General features: G+C 40.9%; 1 long non-coding RNA gene across 1 annotated transcript; it reads right to left on the bottom strand.

The window, feature by feature from the left end:
• Positions 1-1,931: 1,931 nt before the first annotated feature.
• Positions 1,932-14,041, bottom strand: LOC127336039 (uncharacterized). Its single transcript, XR_011752785.1, has 8 exons — positions 13,763-14,041; positions 13,577-13,673; positions 13,335-13,411; positions 12,379-12,452; positions 12,102-12,216; positions 4,277-4,350; positions 4,000-4,114; positions 1,932-2,260 (listed from the first exon to the last, which is right to left on the bottom strand). It is a non-coding gene; the product is annotated as an uncharacterized lncRNA (long non-coding RNA).
• Between the last annotated feature and the right edge of the window lie 7,017 nt (positions 14,042-21,058).

Below are 21,058 nucleotides of genomic sequence, written 5' to 3'. Positions count from 1 at the left end.
ATGGAACCGACGCTGCCAAAGGGTAAGAAACGGATGTACTCATAGATCCTTCTCTAGTCACGATCTGGATAGAAGAGACTGGACGTCCATCAAGCTGCTGGAGGATGCGGTGGATCAAATCGGCTGAGTTCAAGAAATATCGGCGATGTTCATCTGTGTCGGCGGCCGTTACCACCAGGCAGCTGCCGGTGGAGGGAGGAGGTGAGCCGTTCATGGCAGTCATTAGTGTAAAAGAGGTGAAGTAGGTGGGAGAGATAGAGGGTTCGGGACTGAAGTAATTGTAGTCTGCTCTCTCATTTTTACAAGCATGCGTCCTCAGGCAGATTTTTTTAGATGCGTACTCAGGCTGCTTTGTCAAACCAGGACCTCAATGAAGCCCAGTTAACTATTTCTCCGCTAAAAGCGTGCTATAGCATATCTAGAGGGTCCACGCTTAGTAATTTTGCTCGCTGTGGCGCTATTTAAGAAACAGCATGCTATATCGCCCTAAAACTTCATAGTGTTAGCGCGCTATTTTTTTTAGGCAAGTTGCTTTCACTTTTTTGTGGTGATGAACTACAATCTGTTGGTTCCACTTCTAAGTTAGAAGATAATATCGCCTAATATGTTTTAATAAATAATTTATACTATGTTGTTGCCTTGTGAAATGTTGATGTTAGCCTTCTAAAATACTTGAGATCTATTTCTATATGTGGTTATGTATGTATGATTCAGTCACTTTTGGACTATATATATCTATTCGCTCTAGTAAAATTATTTATTTTTAGGCTATATTTAGTATTATTTTGAAATATACCACACTATTACCACGATATAGCGTTCATATCGTTTGAAGGAGGCTGCCGCTAATTCATTTAGCACGCTATTTTAAACATTGGTTAAGACGCGTTTGGTGGCCTGCATCCAGGCTGGTGGGGAAATACCGTACCCAAGTGCTTAAAAGATTGCACCTTTTAGCAGGAAAACATTAGGGCACGTCCAACACAGGCGCTACTGCAAGGGGCGTGAAACTCTTTTCGCCTGTCCTAGCTAAAGCACCGGAACCAACATGAAGTCAGTCTGCCATCACCAATTAGCACTGTAAGGAGAGTACCTGGAGGATTTTACAATATTTTGACATTCATTTGTTCTCTATTAGCGCCATATAGTATATAGCATTGTAATGCCCTTATACTCCTCTCAACATTAAAAAAAAGGTGTGCATATACTAATAACAGTTGCTGAAATGAAACTAAAAATAAACAGACATGCACGGTTTACGAAGGATGGAAATACAGAGTTCATCACCATCCGTTTTAAATAAGATTAGATTACTTCAATGTGGGCTACATACACACTAAAATGAGTACAGACACACTGAAATGGGTCCAGGTATATAAGATTCAGAAAAAAGGAAGAGCATCTTAAGATACGGAACAAGTTACTGAATTGTTCAAACATATCGTACAAAAAAGATTATTTTCTTCAGAAAGATTCATGGCTCAGTTTAGGGTTGCATCAACATGCGGATATTTTTCAGACTAGGCTTAAACCACATTGTCGCCTGTCGGGGAAATCCCCAACCATCTTCTGGAAGGGTGATAACTCCCATGAGCTCATTTTCCCCTTGCTGCAGGTTACAACGACAAATACAACTAAATGCTGGTTTCCGAAATGCATAGTGCGCGATGTACACACAATTTGACCTCATGAATGGAGTCAATGTTCCATCAGGAGCATTGCCATCATTTATCATCAGGTTCATTGGATAATTCAGTCCAATGAACAGAGAGTGTGTGCCAAGGCTGTCAACTCAACTCCAATTGGGTCCAATCAGGGATAGATCTTTCTCAAAAATATGTATGACAGGGGCAGGATACTCCCGCAGGATAAGGCCATTACCATGATGCAGAACTTCTGCAGGCTCAAGGTGATCATTGCTACGTATATACCTGTGGGGACCCCGGACTAGCTGTCCGAAATTCCCTGTTATGTATACAGTTCACGATCCCATGATCAGTGCGCCGTGAACACATAACCGAACTGATATCAAATTACACCATCCATTACAAAGCGGAATAAGAAAATTACAACATGGTCACATGACCAATACTTACATAATAGCCTCGAAGGGCCTAACTAAACATCAGAGTAGCATCATCACTTCAGCAGCGCAGTACCCAAGTCATCTGCCATAACCCTACAGTAACCGATCGGGAAGACGTTCCTAGCTCGCATAGACGTCGTCAACTCCTTCTTCATCTGTCGAACTCCTTCAAGTCTGGCCAAGTAAATAGCCAGGGACAAAGCCGTGAGTACATTTGGAATTGTACTCGCAAACCATCAAGAAGGTGATAAAAATTCTAACTAGAGAAGACAAGAGAGGAAAAATAGTTTCTCTCGTGGATGTAGCATGTGGAAGAGAAATAGTTTCTCTTGTGGATATAGCATGTGGAAGAGAAATAGTTTCTCTTGTGGATATAGCATCCCGGCATCTCGAGTGATGGGGACACTAAGGGAGTCCTATGACATCTCTATACCTTTGTTAAAGAAGAGGTAGCATACCGCCATCTCAATTGATGGGGATACTAGGGAAGTCCTATGACATCTCTATATCTTTGTTGAAGAATATACTTCAAAAGATAAACTACGACATCTCTATATCTTTATTGAAGAAGAGTCCCTCTACATGAAACACTAGGAAGGGTCACCCAATTTTGTTTCATTTTCCTCGACCATCTCCATATGGTCGGCACCAGCCTTTCCGTACCCTTCCGGTACATCCAACACACACATTTCCTTTGGAAATCATTTTCTAAACCAAAACTCGACACAGCTCGGTAACGGCCATCCCAACCGTCCATGACCGCGGACGCGGCTATTCGAATAGTTTTAACTCTGCAGAGTGTGCGCACTTTCCCCACAAGAACCGATAAATCCGCCGGATCATCCCGGTTCGACATACAAAAGTATGCGAGGCTCGGATAATCGGTCATAGTCCTTCGCCCGTCTCCCTTGACAAGAGTCCTTCCCTGCGGGCTTACCCCTTCCCGGCACCCCGGTAGCATACCTCCTTTTGAGCGTATCTCCGGCGCCATGACGAGAAGACCCTCGTAGTCGTCCGGCTGCAAGTTAATGCGGTGTATTGCCTCCTTCGTAGCGCAACCCGGTGTCAGAGGTCATCGTGACCCTCCTAGAGAGTTGTGAAGGTGGCTTATGCCAATTTCAACAGACGTCAGACTAAGCCCGTACCCACTTTGGATAATGTGGTTGCGCTGTGTAATTGTTCCGGGCGAATACAAAGAACCATGTGTCATTTTTCTCAAAAACCCAAGTCACACCCACACTTTCCTCTTTCCAACCATCTTTGTCAAGATCCTTTCCTTTCATAAACCATACGCTTGGGTAAGGTTGCCTCACCCAAGGTTTTCATAAACATTTACAACAAGGTAAACCTTGAGGGGTTCCCAACCTAAAGTTTCATGAGTTGACTAATACAACACTATGGCCGAGATGAGGGTCATCACACCATTGAGGGTATGAAAAAGAGGTATTGGAGTGGATCATACTTGCTTGGGCTAAGCATGTATTATGACAACATAAGATGAAACTATACTTTCAGATTTGTGGTGCTATCTAACCCAATCAACAGATAGGGATGAGAATTGACCAACACCAACACCATTTAGGGAATTAGGCATACTCATCACAATTTGAGAATACACCAAGGTCATGGTATTGATACTTCTACACTAGAAGGTGGTGTAGTATGAATCTTGTCCCGAGGTGGAACATGATCAAGCTAAATATAGAAAACAAGTTGGGTAGCAATGGACATGAAACCATACACCCAACCAATTACCAAGACCTTGACAAGATAAAACTACTAGAGGTACCATGCTTGCATCCAAGCATAGATGACAACAACATGGAGATCATCACACATAGAACCATGATGCTATTGATAGCACAAGATGACATCCAAAGAGACATCATATCAGAGATCAAAAGATGGCTTGCCTTGGCTTATTTGTCCCTGGACTTCTTCAACTCCATCAAATAAGAATTCCCACAGTACAAATAAAATCCTTGTCCGATTCCACTTCTTCTTCTTCTCCTCCGAAATTGTTCGCATCTATCGCCGGAAAATATAAAAGGAACACAATCAATCACATTGCTCCAAACATAACAAGCATGCAACATTCAACAATCAATAGCTAACCACTTTACTAAGGGCTAACATACAAAAGACTTATAGATACTACAAAGCAACTAAAAGAAAACCCCATTTATTTACCTAGTAAAGGTATGAGAGTGCCACGACTTAGCAATTGCCTCTCTAGGTATCACCATGGCACAACTAAGTATCCCCTGGTAGATAACATCATAAAGAGGACAAGAGCATTAGTTTGACATCAAATACATTCACAAAACATTTTCAAACATTTTTGGAAAAGTAGAAAACATTTTTCCTAACTTAGTTTGCTCACATAACACAACATCCAAAATAGGAAGCAAACCACATTCCACATCATTTGAAAACTTAAGCAAAACAATAGGGCTAAAGTTGAGTTGCAGAGGTTTTGTTTTGCAAGCATAAAACAAAGGTTGCCCAGTTCTAAATAAAAGAGTTGGTCAAGGTTTTTAAATAAACCCAATAAGTTTTGGTCCAACAATGCATGTCACACATATACCTTACTAACAGTAACGAAAATGCATGAACAGAGACTAACACTATTTTTCCTAGATGGCCAGTACTAATACAAGACTAACCCAATTGGATTCACTCAAAAATATTAAACCTACAAATTTAGGAATTTGTTTGAATCCGACTGTACAGAAAACAAGATCTGTAAGCCATAAATCGTAGAAAAATCCTAAAAATATGGGACCACTGGCATTTGAAAGGTATTTAAACATAGAGGCATACACAATTGGATTTGGGTTAAAATTATTTCTGAAACTCTCACAAATGGATTGACAAGATTACTGCATGTCTATACCATTTGCTTTACCTCTAGAGTTACAGAACAGATAAAGGTTTGAAACTTGTTTGAGAAGATTAAAAAACATTCCGTAGTCCTACAGAACTGGAATCACTCAATTAGGTTCAAAAATGGATTTTTGGTGATTTAAAAGCTAACAGCCATGTCTGCAGAACACACAGAACAAGTTTAATTCACCAAAAATCGTACACGGCTCATAAAAAAATGAGGTCAGCTGCATCGGAAAGGTATTGAAAAGCTGGTTCTTACCCAATTTGTTTCATTCAAAAATTCGTTCCCAAGCTCCTGGTTTAATTCGACAAAGCCAGATCTGTCCAGATCTTGATCTGTGAACCATTTCAGTTTCAAGAGGTCAATCGAAGTGAAACCACCGCCAAAATGAAGGTGTTGAAGAGGGCTTTCGCCCGCAGTTGAGTTTGCTCAAAAAGGTTTTGTAAAATGGAACAAATCTAACAAACAGTGAATCTGCATGTTTCCAGAACTTTATTTACCAGGGAGAATCTGTAGCGAATTTGAGGATGAGACCAACGCCATGTTGTAGATCTTTTGAATACCTATCCGTGGAACTTTGAATCACACGATTTGGATCTGCACACGAGATTTGGTGGATTTTACAAGTTCGTACCAGAATCTGAAACAGCAAGATAGCAGAAATTATTGCAGGGATTTGGACGAACTTTGCTCAAGAACTTCAGATCTGAGGATTGCTCAAGCTTCTCTATGCTTGGACCAACATGCACCTGCATCAAGATCCAATCTTAGCAATGGAGGAAGAGGAAGAGGAGAGAAAACCATCTAGGGTTGGGGAGAAGAAGGAGAGGGAGGCTCTCATGGTGAGGAGGAGCTTGAGGGAGGAGGGAGCTTCATCTTGGAGTTCTTTCCATGGCCATGGCCGGCCATGGGAGCTAGGTGGAGCTGCATTTTCGTGGGGGGGGAGTAGGAGAAGAGTGTGAGGGAGTAGATAAGGTGGAGGAGTGAGTGGAGAGAAGAAAAATGAGAGCAAGAGGAGTGGAGGTGGCCGGCTAGGGAGTTTTTATAGAGGGAGAGGGGTGGTTGCCTCCTTTTTTGATTGGCCAAGGATGGTGGCTGCCCATTTATTGATTGGGTTAGGTGGGAGGCAAGACTTGTGGAGGAAGGAAATGAAGAGGCATGGCTGGCTGAAATTGCCATGCATACACCATTTGGCCGGCTCCATTCATGCCAATAAAAATGAACAATGTGAGAGAAATAGAGATGGGGGAGGATTGTGATGGTAAAATATACCATGATGGTATTTGTTGCATGATGTCTTTGTGCCAAGAAGATGATGGTGATGTACAAGGTTTCATGTGCATGCCATCTTGGAGATGGCCTCCACAAGATTTGAGACTTGACTACTCCAAACAAGATGAGACACATGGTGCTCAAGTGCCTATGCAAGACACACGACACCACTTGTGTTATGCAAGGAAACTAGGTTTTCTTCCAGGGATATAGAGTCCAAGTTTTAGGGAGATAGTGAAGGGAATAATGATGCAATTCTAATGATGAATATGGTGACATAAGTCATCAATTCAAGAGGTCAAGGTGATGATGGAAAATAATAGAGGATTGAGATGGGTATGATGGAATATAGTTGCTCTACAAATAAGAGGTCAATTTGGAGTGGTTTGAAATACTCTCTGAGTCTAGGGTTTAGTTGAAGGAAGTCCAATAAAAAGTATCAAGAGTTCATCTACTTGATCAAGAATTGGAGGATGAAGGAACATTATGGGGTAGATCAGAGATGTACACAAGATGTGCAAGAGTTGTCATTCGAAATAGAATTTATTTGAAAAGTACTTGAAACACCTCAATTGTCTAGGGACAATTGGGAATGATCTCAAGTGGAATGGCATTTGAAAATGTTGAGAGAAAATTAGTTGGAACATAGGAGCTCAAAATATTCTACTTACTTTCTCAGGTTAGGTAGAGTTTTTCTCAAATGTAAAAATAATCAAGAGGAAAACAAGAAATGGTATAGGTACCATAAACAAGCTTTTTGTTAAAACAAAGCAAAATAGAAATAATGTTTTATAAATCAATACTTGGTAGAAATGGGATGAAAAACAAAACCCATTTCAGTTCCTTGTTTTCTTTGAAGAGAAATCTTGGAAAGTTTTAATAAAACTAGAAGTAGTTTTGTGATCAAAACTAGAGAAGGAAAACAGTAGGATTTTTGAGGAGGGAAACTAATTTAGGGAGGAGTGTTCTCAAGGGTAGATGGTGGCTACAAAATGTACCCATCATTCCCACTCTTGGTTTTGTGAAGATTAAACTTGAATAAAAACAAGAGGTAAAAGTGAAGGAAGTGATCTAGAGTTGAATCATTGGATAGGGTATAAGATCAAGTTGAATATATGCGATGCAAGGGTAGAATGAGACATGCAGGATGTGGAAATTGTAGAGGGAGATGCACAGATGAGATCCATGCATTGAGATCACCAAGTTGTGAATTAAGGATGATCGAGCTATCTTGTACCACAAAGAGAAAAATCAAGATGGCACACTCATGTTGTCATCAGGAGAGAGGTTTGATGTAGTAAGAAGGAAAACAATTCTTCCTAAGCCACACATGTGTTTTATTTGGTGAGTTGCTTGTTTAACCACTAGGGGTGTTGTTCTATGAGGTAGCTCAAGACAAAACTCAACAAGCAAATCAAGACAATTCATCTACCAACAGATCAAGGCAATTCATCATAACAAACAAATCAAGGCAATTCATCTACTAAACCTATAGAAAAAGTTTTTGTTCCCCCTAATTTTTGGCAATAAGGACAAATAATCAAGGTTGCAAAAAGTGGGGTGTTACAGATCTTCCACCCTTAAAATAATCTCGTCCCGAGATTACTAAGCGTAGGGCTAGAGGGGTTGTAAAGTTTGGCTAAAGTTAGACTCCATTCTTCTGTAGATGTGCCATTGTTGAGAAGGTCGCAACTTCAGCTTCTGGGAGACATGATAGATTTCTACCGATGGCGAGCTTCTTGAAGAGGTTGACTACTCCATGCAGGTGTTAGATCTGTAGTTTCTAAGCGATCCTAGCGGGGGTTCAAGATTCTGGGAAAGTTAGTGCACTGGAGCAGTTTCTTTAGCAGGGGTGAATTTTTTTTTTTTTTTTTTTTAGAGTTAGCTTAATATTTTAGTGGAAGACGAAGTCTTCCACCCTTAAATTTGTTCAGCGGGGTTCCTGAAAACTTAGAGCTTCAGCCATAGGTCTTGTCGGGCGCTTTTTTGAAGAAGCCATTGATCTCCCGTCTTGAGTTGAACATCTTCTGAGGGCGTTGTGTAGTCCACGGCTCCAAGAGGGGTTAGTGCATCCCAAGTTCCCATCGGTGTTTTTAGAAAGGTTAAAAATGTTAGGGTTAGCTCCAATTTATAGTGGAAGACGAAGTCTTCCACCCTTAAGATTTTTCACCGGGTTCTCGGAAAAACTCAGAGCTTCTGCCTTGTAGTTCTGTCTGGGGCTTCTGAAGAAGTTGTCGATCTTCCGTATTTAGTTGAAGAATCTTCGGGGGAGAAATGTAGACCACGGCTTCAAAAGGCACTCACGGTGTTTACTAAACCTTATAACGTGCGGTAAGTTAGTAAGTCGATGAAGCGCCTGGTTGTGTCCATATGAAGTAGCAACGAAGGTCGTCGGAGACAATCTTGAGCTTGAGAGTTGGTGCTGACTTGTACCAGTTGAGAAGTGTGCGGTTAAACTACACCTAATCTTGAGTCTTGAGGTATCTTCAGGAGCTTCACTTGATGAGGAGCGGATGAACCAGGTGATGCAGCTTGGCTTTGATGCTATTGTTCCCTCAGCTTGTTAGACGACGTGTTAGAGGGTGGTTTCAAGAAGATATGCTCGAGGTTAGTGCGGTTATGCTCCAAGGTTAGTCCAGATTAGTATGTCTTCTCGCAGAGGTGCAGTCACTCTTGAAGGTAGGGGCTTCTGCTTTCTTGGCGTAGTAGAGATGCTCCAGCTGATCTTGAAAGTAGTCGGCGTGGATAGGGGTCTGGGTTAGTTTCTCCGACGGTTGAGAATCGATGGTTAACGTAGTTAACTTATCCAAGAACTAGCAGTTAGTATTCTAACGGCGTGGTTGATGAGGGTAAAAACATCTTAGGGAGGCTGTCTAAGCTAGGTTATCACACCGAGGGTGTTTTTCAAACCGAAGGATCAAGACAATCATGCACACAACAAACAGATAAAAACACTCAAGGCAATACACGAGGAACTACAAGCAATCATCACACCAGACATGGTACTCTAAGTACCCAAGGATGCCTAATACGTAGGGGTAGCTCAATCAAAGCGATTGAGTTTTGTCCTATCCATCCTATAGGTTTGGGGCTGGTCGCATATGTTGACATCTTCATATCGTCAACATCAGCTTCAACTTGGATCCTTGTAGCAGTTGGTAGTGAAGGGGTCGGGTGTTGAGTCATTGATGATGAGGCGGAGGAGAAAACTGTGTAGAACTTCTAGTCTCGACATCCCGGAAATATGAGGTCTTCGAAGAGGTAGCTGTTGAGGTGCTCCCGAAGGCGGCAACTTCTGGTGGCTGGCCTAAAAAGTACTAGTCAAGAACTGAGGACTTGATCCCAGACGACTGCAAAAAGTGCAAGTCCATGGAGGAACAAGGTCAGCTCATCGACAGACTTTGGTGACAACCAAAGATGTGATGTTATCATCCCTACATGAGCACGGCTAAGTCGGCATCAAATCTTCAATAGCTGCTGTTGGAGATATGTGAGACTTCATAAAAGGTTGATCCATCTTCGAGTTCGAGTCTCCGGTCTGGGTTGGGGACATCGTCCAATATGTAGGTTTGAATTGGATGAGACAATAGAGTAAGAATTTTCAAACCCTTTTATAAAGCGGAGAGATAAGAATTTAGAAGCTTTGAATAAATAAGAGGCGTAGAAGCTATGCTTCCGACTAAAGAAAGAATTTGTTTTGTAAATAGTTTTTCCCAAGTACTTGTTTCCTAACTAACGTCCATGCTAACTAAGGTCTCCTACAGTCAGGATAGCTCTGATACCAACTCAGGGACCCCGGACTAGTTGTCCGAAATTCCTGTTATGTATACGATTCACGATCCCATGATCAGTGCGCCGTGAACACATAACCGAACTGATATCAAATTACACCATCCATTACAAAGCGGAATAAGAAAATTACAACATGGTCACATGACCAATACTTACATAATAGCCTCGAAGGGCCTAACTAAACATCAGAGTAGCATCATCACTTCAGCAGCGCGTACCCAAGTCATCTGCCATAACCCTACGGGCAATCGATCGGGAAGACGTTCCTAGCTCGCATAGACGTCGTCAACTCCTTCTTCATCTGTCGAACTCCTTCAAGTCTGGCCAAGTAAATAGCCAGGGACAAAGCCGTGAGTACATTTGGAATTGTACTCGCAAACCATCAAGAAGGTGATAAAAATTCTAACTAGAGAAGACAAGAGAGGAAAAATAGTTTCTCTCGTGGATGTAGCATGTGGAAGAGAAATAGTTTCTCTTGTGGATATAGCATGTGGAAGAGAAATAGTTTCTCTTGTGGATATAGCATCCCGGCATCTCGAGTGATGGGGACACTAAGGGAGTCCTATGACATCTCTATACCTTTGTTAAAGAAGAGGTAGCATACCGCCATCTCAATTGATGGGGATACTAGGGAAGTCCTATGACATCTCTATATCTTTGTTGAAGAATATACTTCAAAAGATAAACTACGACATCTCTATATCTTTATTGAAGAAGAGTCCCTCTACATGAAACACTAGGAAGGGTCACCCAATTTTGTTTCATTTTCCTCGACCATCTCCATATGGTCGGCACCAGCCTTTCCGTACCCTTCCGGTACATCCAACACACACATTTCCTTTGGAAATCATTTTCTAAACCAAAACTCGACACAGCTCGGTAACGGCCATCCCAACCGTCCATGACCGCGGACGCGGCTATTCGAATAGTTTTAACTCTGCAGAGTGTGCGCACTTTCCCCACAAGAACCGATAAATCCGCCGGGATCATCCCCGGTTCGACATACAAAAGTATGCGAGGCTCGGATAATCAGTCATAGTCCTTCGCCTGTCTCCCTTGACAAGAGTCCTTCCCTGCGGGCTTACCCCTTCCCGGCACCCCGGTAGCATACCTCCTTTTGAGCGTATCTCCGGCGCCATGACAGAAGACCCTCAGTAGTCGTCCGGCTGCAAGTTAATGCAGTGTATTGCCTCCTTCAGAGCGCAACCCGGTGTCAGAGGTCATCGTGACCCTCCTAGAGAGTTGTGAAGGTGGCTTATGCCAATTTCAACAGACGTCAGACTAAGCCCGTACCCACTTTGGATAATGTGGTTGCGCTGTGTAATTGTTCCGGGCGAATACAAAGAACCATGTGTCATTTTTCTCAAAAACCCAAGTCACACCCACACTTTCCTCTTTCCAACCATCTTTGTCAAGATCCTTTCCTTTCATAAACCATACGCTTGGGTAAGGTTGCCTCACCCAAGGTTTTCATAAACATTTACAACAAGGTAAACCTTGAGGGGTTCCCAACCTAAAGTTTCATGAGTTGACTAATACAACACTATGGCCGAGATGAGGGTCATCACACCATTGAGGGTATGAAAAAGAGGTATTGGAGTGGATCATACTTGCTTGGGCTAAGCATGTATTATGACAACATAAGATGAAACTATACTTTCAGATTTGTGGTGCTATCTAACCCAATCAACAGATAGGGATGAGAATTGACCAACACCAACACCATTTAGGGAATTAGGCATACTCATCACAATTTGAGAATACACCAAGGTCATGGTATTGATACTTCTACACTAGAAGGTGGTGTAGTATGAATCTTGTCCCGAGGTGGAACATGATCAAGCTAAATATAGAAAACAAGTTGGGTAGCAATGGACATGAAACCATACACCCAACCAATTACCAAGACCTTGACAAGATAAAACTACTAGAGGTACCATGCTTGCATCCAAGCATAGATGACAACAACATGGAGATCATCACACATAGAACCATGATGCTATTGATAGCACAAGATGACATCCAAAGAGACATCATATCAGAGATCAAAAGATGGCTTGCCTTGGCTTATTTGTCCCTGGACTTCTTCAACTCCATCAAATAAGAATTCCCACAGTACAAATAAAATCCTTGTCCGATTCCACTTCTTCTTCTTCTCCTCCGAAATTGTTCGCATCTATCGCCGGAAAATATAAAAGGAACACAATCAATCACATTGCTCCAAACATAACAAGCATGCAACATTCAACAATCAATAGCTAACCACTTTACTAAGGGCTAACATACAAAAGACTTATAGATACTACAAAGCAACTAAAAGAAAACCCCATTTATTTACCTAGTAAAGGTATGAGAGTGCCACGACTTAGCAATTGCCTCTCTAGGTATCACCATGGCACAACTAAGTATCCCCTGGTAGATAACATCATAAAGAGGACAAGAGCATTAGTTTGACATCAAATACATTCACAAAACATTTTCAAACATTTTTGGAAAAGTAGAAAACATTTTTCCTAACTTAGTTTGCTCACATAACACAACATCCAAAATAGGAAGCAAACCACATTCCACATCATTTGAAAACTTAAGCAAAACAATAGGGCTAAAGTTGAGTTGCAGAGGTTTTGTTTTGCAAGCATAAAACAAAGGTTGCCCAGTTCTAAATAAAAGAGTTGGTCAAGGTTTTTAAATAAACCCAATAAGTTTTGGTCCAACAATGCATGTCACACATATACCTTACTAACAGGAACGAAAATGCATGAACAGAGACTAACACTATTTTTCCTAGATGGCCAGTACTAATACAAGACTAACCCAATTGGATTCACTCAAAAATATTAAACCTACAAATTTAGGAATTTGTTTGAATCCGACTGTACAGAAAACAAGATCTGTAAGCCATAAATCGTAGAAAAATCCTAAAAATATGGGACCACTGGCATTTGAAAGGTATTTAAACATAGAGGCATACACAATTGGATTTGGGTTAAAATTATTTCTGAAACTCTCACAAATGGATTGACAAGATTACTGCATGTCTATACCATTTGCTTTACCTCTAGAGTTACAGAACAGATAAAGGTTTGAAACTTGTTTGAGAAGATTAAAAAACATTCCGTAGTCCTACAGAACTGGAATCACTCAATTAGGTTCAAAAATGGATTTTTGGTGATTTAAAAGCTAACAGCCATGTCTGCAGAACACAGAACAAGTTTAATTCACCAAAAATCGTACACGGCTCATAAAAAAATGAGGTCAGCTGCATCGGAAAGGTATTGAAAAGCTGGTTCTTACCCAATTTGTTTCATTCAAAAATTCGTTCCCAAGCTCCTGGTTTAATTCGACAAAGCCAGATCTGTCCAGATCTTGATCTGTGAACCATTTCAGTTTCAAGAGGTCAATCGAAGTGAAACCACCGCCAAAATGAAGGTGTTGAAGAGGGCTTTCGCCCGCAGTTGAGTTTGCTCAAAAAGGTTTTGTAAAATGGAACAAATCTAACAAACAGTGAATCTGCATGTTTCCAGAACTTTATTTACCAGGGAGAATCTGTAGCGAATTTGAGGATGAGACCAACGCCATGTTGTAGATCTTTTGAATACCTATCCGTGGAACTTTGAATCACACGATTTGGATCTGCACACGAGATTTGGTGGATTTTACAAGTTCGTACCAGAATCTGAAACAGCAAGATAGCAGAAATTATTGCAGGGATTTGGACGAACTTTGCTCAAGAACTTCAGATCTGAGGATTGCTCAAGCTTCTCTATGCTTGGACCAACATGCACCTGCATCAAGATCCAATCTTAGCAATGGAGGAAGAGGAAGAGGAGAGAAAACCATCTAGGGTTGGGGAGAAGAAGGAGAGGGAGGCTCTCATGGTGAGGAGGAGCTTGAGGGAGGAGGGAGCTTCATCTTGGAGTTCTTTCCATGGCCATGGCCGGCCATGGGAGCTAGGTGGAGCTGCATTTTCGTGGGGGGGGAGTAGGAGAAGAGTGTGAGGGAGTAGATAAGGTGGAGGAGTGAGTGGAGAGAAGAAAAATGAGAGCAAGAGGAGTGGAGGTGGCCGGCTAGGGAGTTTTTATAGAGGGAGAGGGGTGGTTGCCTCCTTTTTTGATTGGCCAAGGATGGTGGCTGCCCATTTATTGATTGGGTTAGGTGGGAGGCAAGACTTGTGGAGGAAGGAAATGAAGAGGCATGGCTGGCTGAAATTGCCATGCATACACCATTTGGCCGGCTCCATTCATGCCAATAAAAATGAACAATGTGAGAGAAATAGAGATGGGGGAGGATTGTGATGGTAAAATATACCATGATGGTATTTGTTGCATGATGTCTTTGTGCCAAGAAGATGATGGTGATGTACAAGGTTTCATGTGCATGCCATCTTGGAGATGGCCTCCACAAGATTTGAGACTTGACTACTCCAAACAAGATGAGACACATGGTGCTCAAGTGCCTATGCAAGACACACGACACCACTTGTGTTATGCAAGGAAACTAGGTTTTCTTCCAGGGATATAGAGTCCAAGTTTTAGGGAGATAGTGAAGGGAATAATGATGCAATTCTAATGATGAATATGGTGACATAAGTCATCAATTCAAGAGGTCAAGGTGATGATGGAAAATAATAGAGGATTGAGATGGGTATGATGGAATATAGTTGCTCTACAAATAAGAGGTCAATTTGGAGTGGTTTGAAATACTCTCTGAGTCTAGGGTTTAGTTGAAGGAAGTCCAATAAAAAGTATCAAGAGTTCATCTACTTGATCAAGAATTGGAGGATGAAGGAACATTATGGGGTAGATCAGAGATGTACACAAGATGTGCAAGAGTTGTCATTCGAAATAGAATTTATTTGAAAAGTACTTGAAACACCTCAATTGTCTAGGGACAATTGGGAATGATCTCAAGTGGAATGGCATTTGAAAATGTTGAGAGAAAATTAGTTGGAACATAGGAGCTCAAAATATTCTACTTACTTTCTCAGGTTAGGTAGAGTTTTTCTCAAATGTAAAAATAATCAAGAGGAAAACAAGAAATGGTATAGGTACCATAAACAAGCTTTTTGTTAAAACAAAGCAAAATAGAAATAATGTTTTATAAATCAATACTTGGTAGAAATGGGATGAAAAACAAAACCCATTTCAGTTCCTTGTTTTCTTTGAAGAGAAATCTTGGAAAGTTTTAATAAAACTAGAAGTAGTTTTGTGATCAAAACTAGAGAAGGAAAACAGTAGGATTTTTGAGGAGGGAAACTAATTTAGGGAGGAGTGTTCTCAAGGGTAGATGGTGGCTACAAAATGTACCCATCATTCCCACTCTTGGTTTTGTGAAGATTAAACTTGAATAAAAACAAGAGGTAAAAGTGAAGGAAGTGATCTAGAGTTGAATCATTGGATAGGGTATAAGATCAAGTTGAATATATGCGATGCAAGGGTAGAATGAGACATGCAGGATGTGGAAATTGTAGAGGGAGATGCACAGATGAGATCCATGCATTGAGATCACCAAGTTGTGAATTAAGGATGATCGAGCTATCTTGTACCACAAAGAGAAAAATCAAGATGGCACACTCATGTTGTCATCAGGAGAGAGGTTTGATGTAGTAAGAAGGAAAACAATTCTTCCTAAGCCACACATGTGTTTTATTTGGTGAGTTGCTTGTTTAACCACTAGGGGTGTTGTTCTATGAGGTAGCTCAAGACAAAACTCAACAAGCAAATCAAGACAATTCATCTACCAACAGATCAAGGCAATTCATCATAACAAACAAATCAAGGCAATTCATCTACTAAACCTATAGAAAAAGTTTTTGTTCCCCCTAATTTTTGGCAATAAGGACAAATAATCAAGGTTGCAAAAAGTGGGGTGTTACAATACCGATCTTCATGGATGATCATCAAGCGCTTGCCATATGCTGATCGAGCTAAAAACCATCTGCCATATGGTTCCTTCATCGGTGATGGGATCATGAATGGCAGGGCAAGGTGTGCATCTGCATTGTAAATGGAGACAAAAAAATAGTTTTTGAATGACTCAGGAAGACAATAATACCAGCAGCTGCAACTTCACATTTGTAGGATCAAATGGAGGATGCAGTCATTATACTTGTATAAAAACTCGAAGAAATAAATTTTTTCCCATTTGAGATGTATGTTAATTACACTCATATTCATTGATGGTAGATACATGTCTCAACCTTATCCGATCCATGATTGTAATGCTTTGAGTACATCGAATATTCAAATAAATTGAAAGTTTGCATGCATCAATTGATGAAGAGGCCAGGGTGCTGTCCACAACTGGCGCGTAGTTGACGTGGGAGGTTTAATGGCGGTTGACGGGCTTGATGAAGTGTCTTGATTCGTCCCCGGCAACGGCGCCAGAAAATAGCTTGATGTCTACGCCCCCCTCCTTTTCTTGTAGACAGTGTTGGGCCTCCAAGAGCAGAGGTTTGTAGGACAGCAACAAGTTTTCCCTTAAGTGGATCACCCAAGGTTTATCAAACTCAGGGAGGAAGAGGTCAAAGATATCCCTCTCATGCAACCCTGCAACCACAAAGCAAGAAGTCTCTTGTGTCCCCAACACACCAAATAGGTGCACTAGTTCGGCGAAGAGATAGTGAAATACAGGTGGTATGAATATATATGAGCAGTGGCAACGGCACCAGAAAAGTGCTTTGCCCAGGACAGTAAACAAGCAGTAGTAACGCAGCAGTAGTAACGCAGCAGTAGTAAACAAATAGCGATAGCAGTATTTAGGAACAAGGCCTAGGGATTAGACTTTCACTAGTGGACACTCTCAACTTTGATCACATAACAGAATAGATAAATGCATACTCTACACTCTTGTTGGATGATGAACACATTGCGTAGGATTACACGAATCCTCAATGCCGGAGTTAACAAGCTCCACAATTCAATGTTCATATTTAAATAACCTTAGAGTGCATGAAAGATCAATTCGACTAAACCAAATACTAACATAGTATGCACACTGTCACCTTCACACTATTTAGGAGGAATAGATCATATCAATACTATCATAGCAATAGTTAACTTCATAATCTACAAGAGATCATAATCATAGCATAAACCAAGTACTAACACGGATGCACACACTGTCACCATTACACCGTGTAGGAGGAATAAAACTACTTTAATAACATCACTAGAGTAGCACATAGATAAATTGTGATACAAAACATGTTACAATCATAAAGAGATATAAATAAGCACTTCACTATGCCATTCATAACAGTGAATAAGTATTCTGTGAAATATAGCCTAAGAGACCCACACGGTGCACACACTGTCACCTTTACACACGTGGGACAAGGAGTCTTCGGAGATCACATAAGTAAAATTCACTTGACTAGCATAGCGACATCTAGATTACAAGCATCATCATATGAATCTCGATCATGTAAGGCAGCTCATGAGATTATTGTATTGAAGTACATAGGAGAGAGATGAACCACATAGCTACCGGTACAGCCCCGAGCCTCGATGGAGAACTACTCCCTCCTCATGGGAGCAGCAGCGGTGATGAAGATGGCGGTGGAGATGGCAGCGGTGTCGATGGAGAAGCCTTCCGGGGGCACTTCCCCGTTCCGGCAGCGTGCCGGAACAGAGACTCCTGTCCCCTAGATCTTGGCTTCGCGGTGGCGGCGGCTCTGGAAGGTTTCTGTGGGTTTCGTCAATCGTGATAGGGTTTTCGCGACGGAGGCTTTAAATAGGCGGAAGGGCAGCGCAGGAGGGCTGACAGGGTGGCCACACCATAGGGGGGCGCGGGCCCCCCTGGCCGCGCCGGCCTAGGGTTTGGTGGGCCTGTGCCCCTCCTCTGGCGGTTCTCGTGTGTTCTGGATGCTTCCGGGCAAAATAGGAACCTGGGCGTTGATTTCGTCCGATTCCGAGAATATTTCGTTACTAGGATTTCTGAAACCAAAAACAGCAGAAAACAGCAAATGGCACTTCGGCATCTTGTTAATAGGTTAGTTCCAGAAAATGCACGAATATGGCATAAAGTGTGCATAAAACATGTAGATAACATCAATAATGTGGCATGGAACATAAGAAATTATCGATACGTCGGAGACGTATCAGCATCCCCAAGCTTAGTTCTGCTCGTCCGAGCAGGTAAAACGATAACAAAGATAATTTCTGGAGTGACATGCCATCATAACCTTGATCATACTATTTGTAAAGCATATGTAGTGAATGCAGCGATCAAAACAATGTATATGACATGAGTAAACAAGTGAATCATATAGCAAAGACTTTTCATGAATAGTACTTCAAGACAAGCATCAATAAGTCTTGCATAAGAGTTAACTCATAAAGCAATAATTCAAAGTAAAAGCATTGAAGCAACACAAAGGAAGATTAAGTTTCAGCGGTTGCTTTCAACTTGTAACATGTATATCTCATGGATATTGTCAACATAGAGTAATATAATAAGTGCAATATGCAAGTATGTAGGAATCAATGCACAGTTCACACAAGTGTTTGCTTCTTGAGGTGGAGAGAAATAGGTGAACTGACTCAACAATAAAAGTAAAAGAATGGTCCTCCATAGAGGAAAAGCATCGATTGCTATATTTGTGCTAGAGCTTTGATTTTGAAAACATGAAACAATTTTGTCAACGGTAGTAATAAAGCATATGTATCATGTAAATTATATCTTATAAGTTGCAAGCCTCATGCATAGTATACTAATAGTGCCCGCACCTTGTCCTAATTAGCTCGGACTACCGAATCATCACAATGCACATGTTTTAACCAAGTGTCACAAAGGGGTACCTCTATGCCGCATGTACAAAGGTCTAAGGAGAAAGCTCGCATTGGATTTCTCGCTATTGATTATTCTCAACTTAGACATCCATACCGGGACAACATAGACAACAGATAATGGACTCCTCTTTTATGCATAAGCATGTAACAACAATTAATAATTTTCTCATATGAGATTGAGGATATATGTCCAAAACTGAAACTTCCACCATGGATCATGGCTTTAGTTAGCGGCCCAATGTTCTTCTCTAACAATATGCATGCTTAACCATAAGGTGGTAGATCGCTCTTACTTCAGACAAGACGAACATGCATAGCAACTCACATGAAATTCAACAAAGAATAGTTGATGGCGTCCCCAGTGAACATGGTTATCGCACAACAAGCAACTTAATAAGAGATAAAGTGCATAAGTACATATTCAATACCACAATAGTTTTTAAGCTATTTGTCCCATGAGCTATATATTGCAAAGGTGAATGATGGAATTTTAAAGGTAGCACTCAAGCAATTTACTTTAGAATGGCGGAAAATACCATGTAGTAGGTAGGTATGGTGGACACAAATGGCATAGTGGTTGGCTCAAGTATTTTGGATGCATGAGAGGTAATCCCTCTCGATACAAGGTTTAGGCTAGCAAGGCTTATTTGAAACAAACACAAGGATGAACCGGTGCAGCAAAACTCACATAAAAGACATATTGAAAACATTATAAGACTCTACACCATCTTCCTTGTTGTTCAAACTCAATACTAGAAATTATCTAGACCTTAGAGAAACCAAATATGCAAACCAAATTTTAGCATGCTCTATGTATTTCTTCATTAATGGGTGCAAAGCATATGATGCAAGAGCTTAAACATGAGCACAACAATTGCCAAGTATCACATTACCCAAGACATTATAGCAATTACTACATGTATCATTTTCCAATTCCAACCATATAACAATTTAATGAAGAAGAAACTTCGCCATGAATACTATGAGTAGAGCCTAAGGACATACTTGTCCATATGCTACAGCGGAGCGTGTCTCTCTCCCATAAAGTGAATGCTAGGATCCATTTTATTCAAACAAAACAAAAACAAAAACAAACCGACGCTCCAAGCAAAGCACATAAGATGTGATGGAATAAAAATATAGTTTCAGGGGAGGAACCTGATAATGTTGTCGATGAAGAAGGGGATGCCTTGGGCATCCCCAAGCTTAGACGCTTGAGTCTTCTTAGAATATGTAGGGGTGAACCACCGGGGCATCCCCAAGCTTAGAGCTTTCACTCTCCTTGATCATAGTATATCATCCTCCTCTCTTGACCCTTGAAAACTTCCTTCACACCAAACTTCTCATAAACTTCATTAGAGGGGTTAGTATATAATCAAAAACTCACATGTTCAGAGGTGACACAATCATTCTTAACACTTCTGGACATTGCTCAAAGCTACTGGAAGGTAATGGAACAAAGAAATCCACCCAACACAGCGAAAGAAGCAATGCGAAATAAAAGGCAGAATCTGTCAAAACAGAACAGTCCGTAAAGACGAATTTTTAATAAATACTTCCGTTGCTCAGATCAGAAAACTCAAAACTAATAAAAGTTGCGTACATATCTGAGGAACACGCAAGTAAATTGGCATATTTTTCTGAGTTACCTACAGAGAAAACAGCCCAGATTCGTGACAGATAGAAATCTGTTTCTGCGCAGAAATCCAAATCTAGTATCAACCTTCGATTAGAGGCTTCACTTGGCACAACAAAACACAAAACTAAGATAAGGAGAGGTTGCTACAGTAGTAAACAACTTCCAAGACACAAATATAAAACAAAGTACTGTAGCAAAATAACACATGGGTTATCTCCCAAGAAGTTCTTTTCTTTATAGCCATTAAGATGGGCTCAGCAGTTTTAATGATGCACTCGCAAGAAATAGTATTTGAAGAAAAAGAGAGCATCAAGAGGCAAATTCAAAATACATTTAAGTCTAACATGCTTCCTATGCAAAGGAATCTTGTAAATAAACAAGTTCATGAAGAGCAAAGTAACAAGCATAGGAAGATAAAACAAGTGTAGCTTCAAAAATTTCAGCACATAGAGAGGCATTTTAGTAACACGAAAATTTCTACAACCATATTTTCCTCTCTCATAATAACTTTCAGTAGCAACATGAGCAAACTCAACAATATAACTATCACATAAAGCATTCTTATCATGAGTCTCATGCATAAAATT

Source organism: Lolium perenne, chromosome 2, assembly GCF_019359855.2.
Source record: "Lolium perenne isolate Kyuss_39 chromosome 2, Kyuss_2.0, whole genome shotgun sequence".
Taxonomy (NCBI): domain Eukaryota; kingdom Viridiplantae; phylum Streptophyta; class Magnoliopsida; order Poales; family Poaceae; genus Lolium; species Lolium perenne.
The sequence above is the reverse complement of the archived record's forward strand: the minus strand, read 5'-3'. Positions and strand labels throughout refer to the sequence as shown.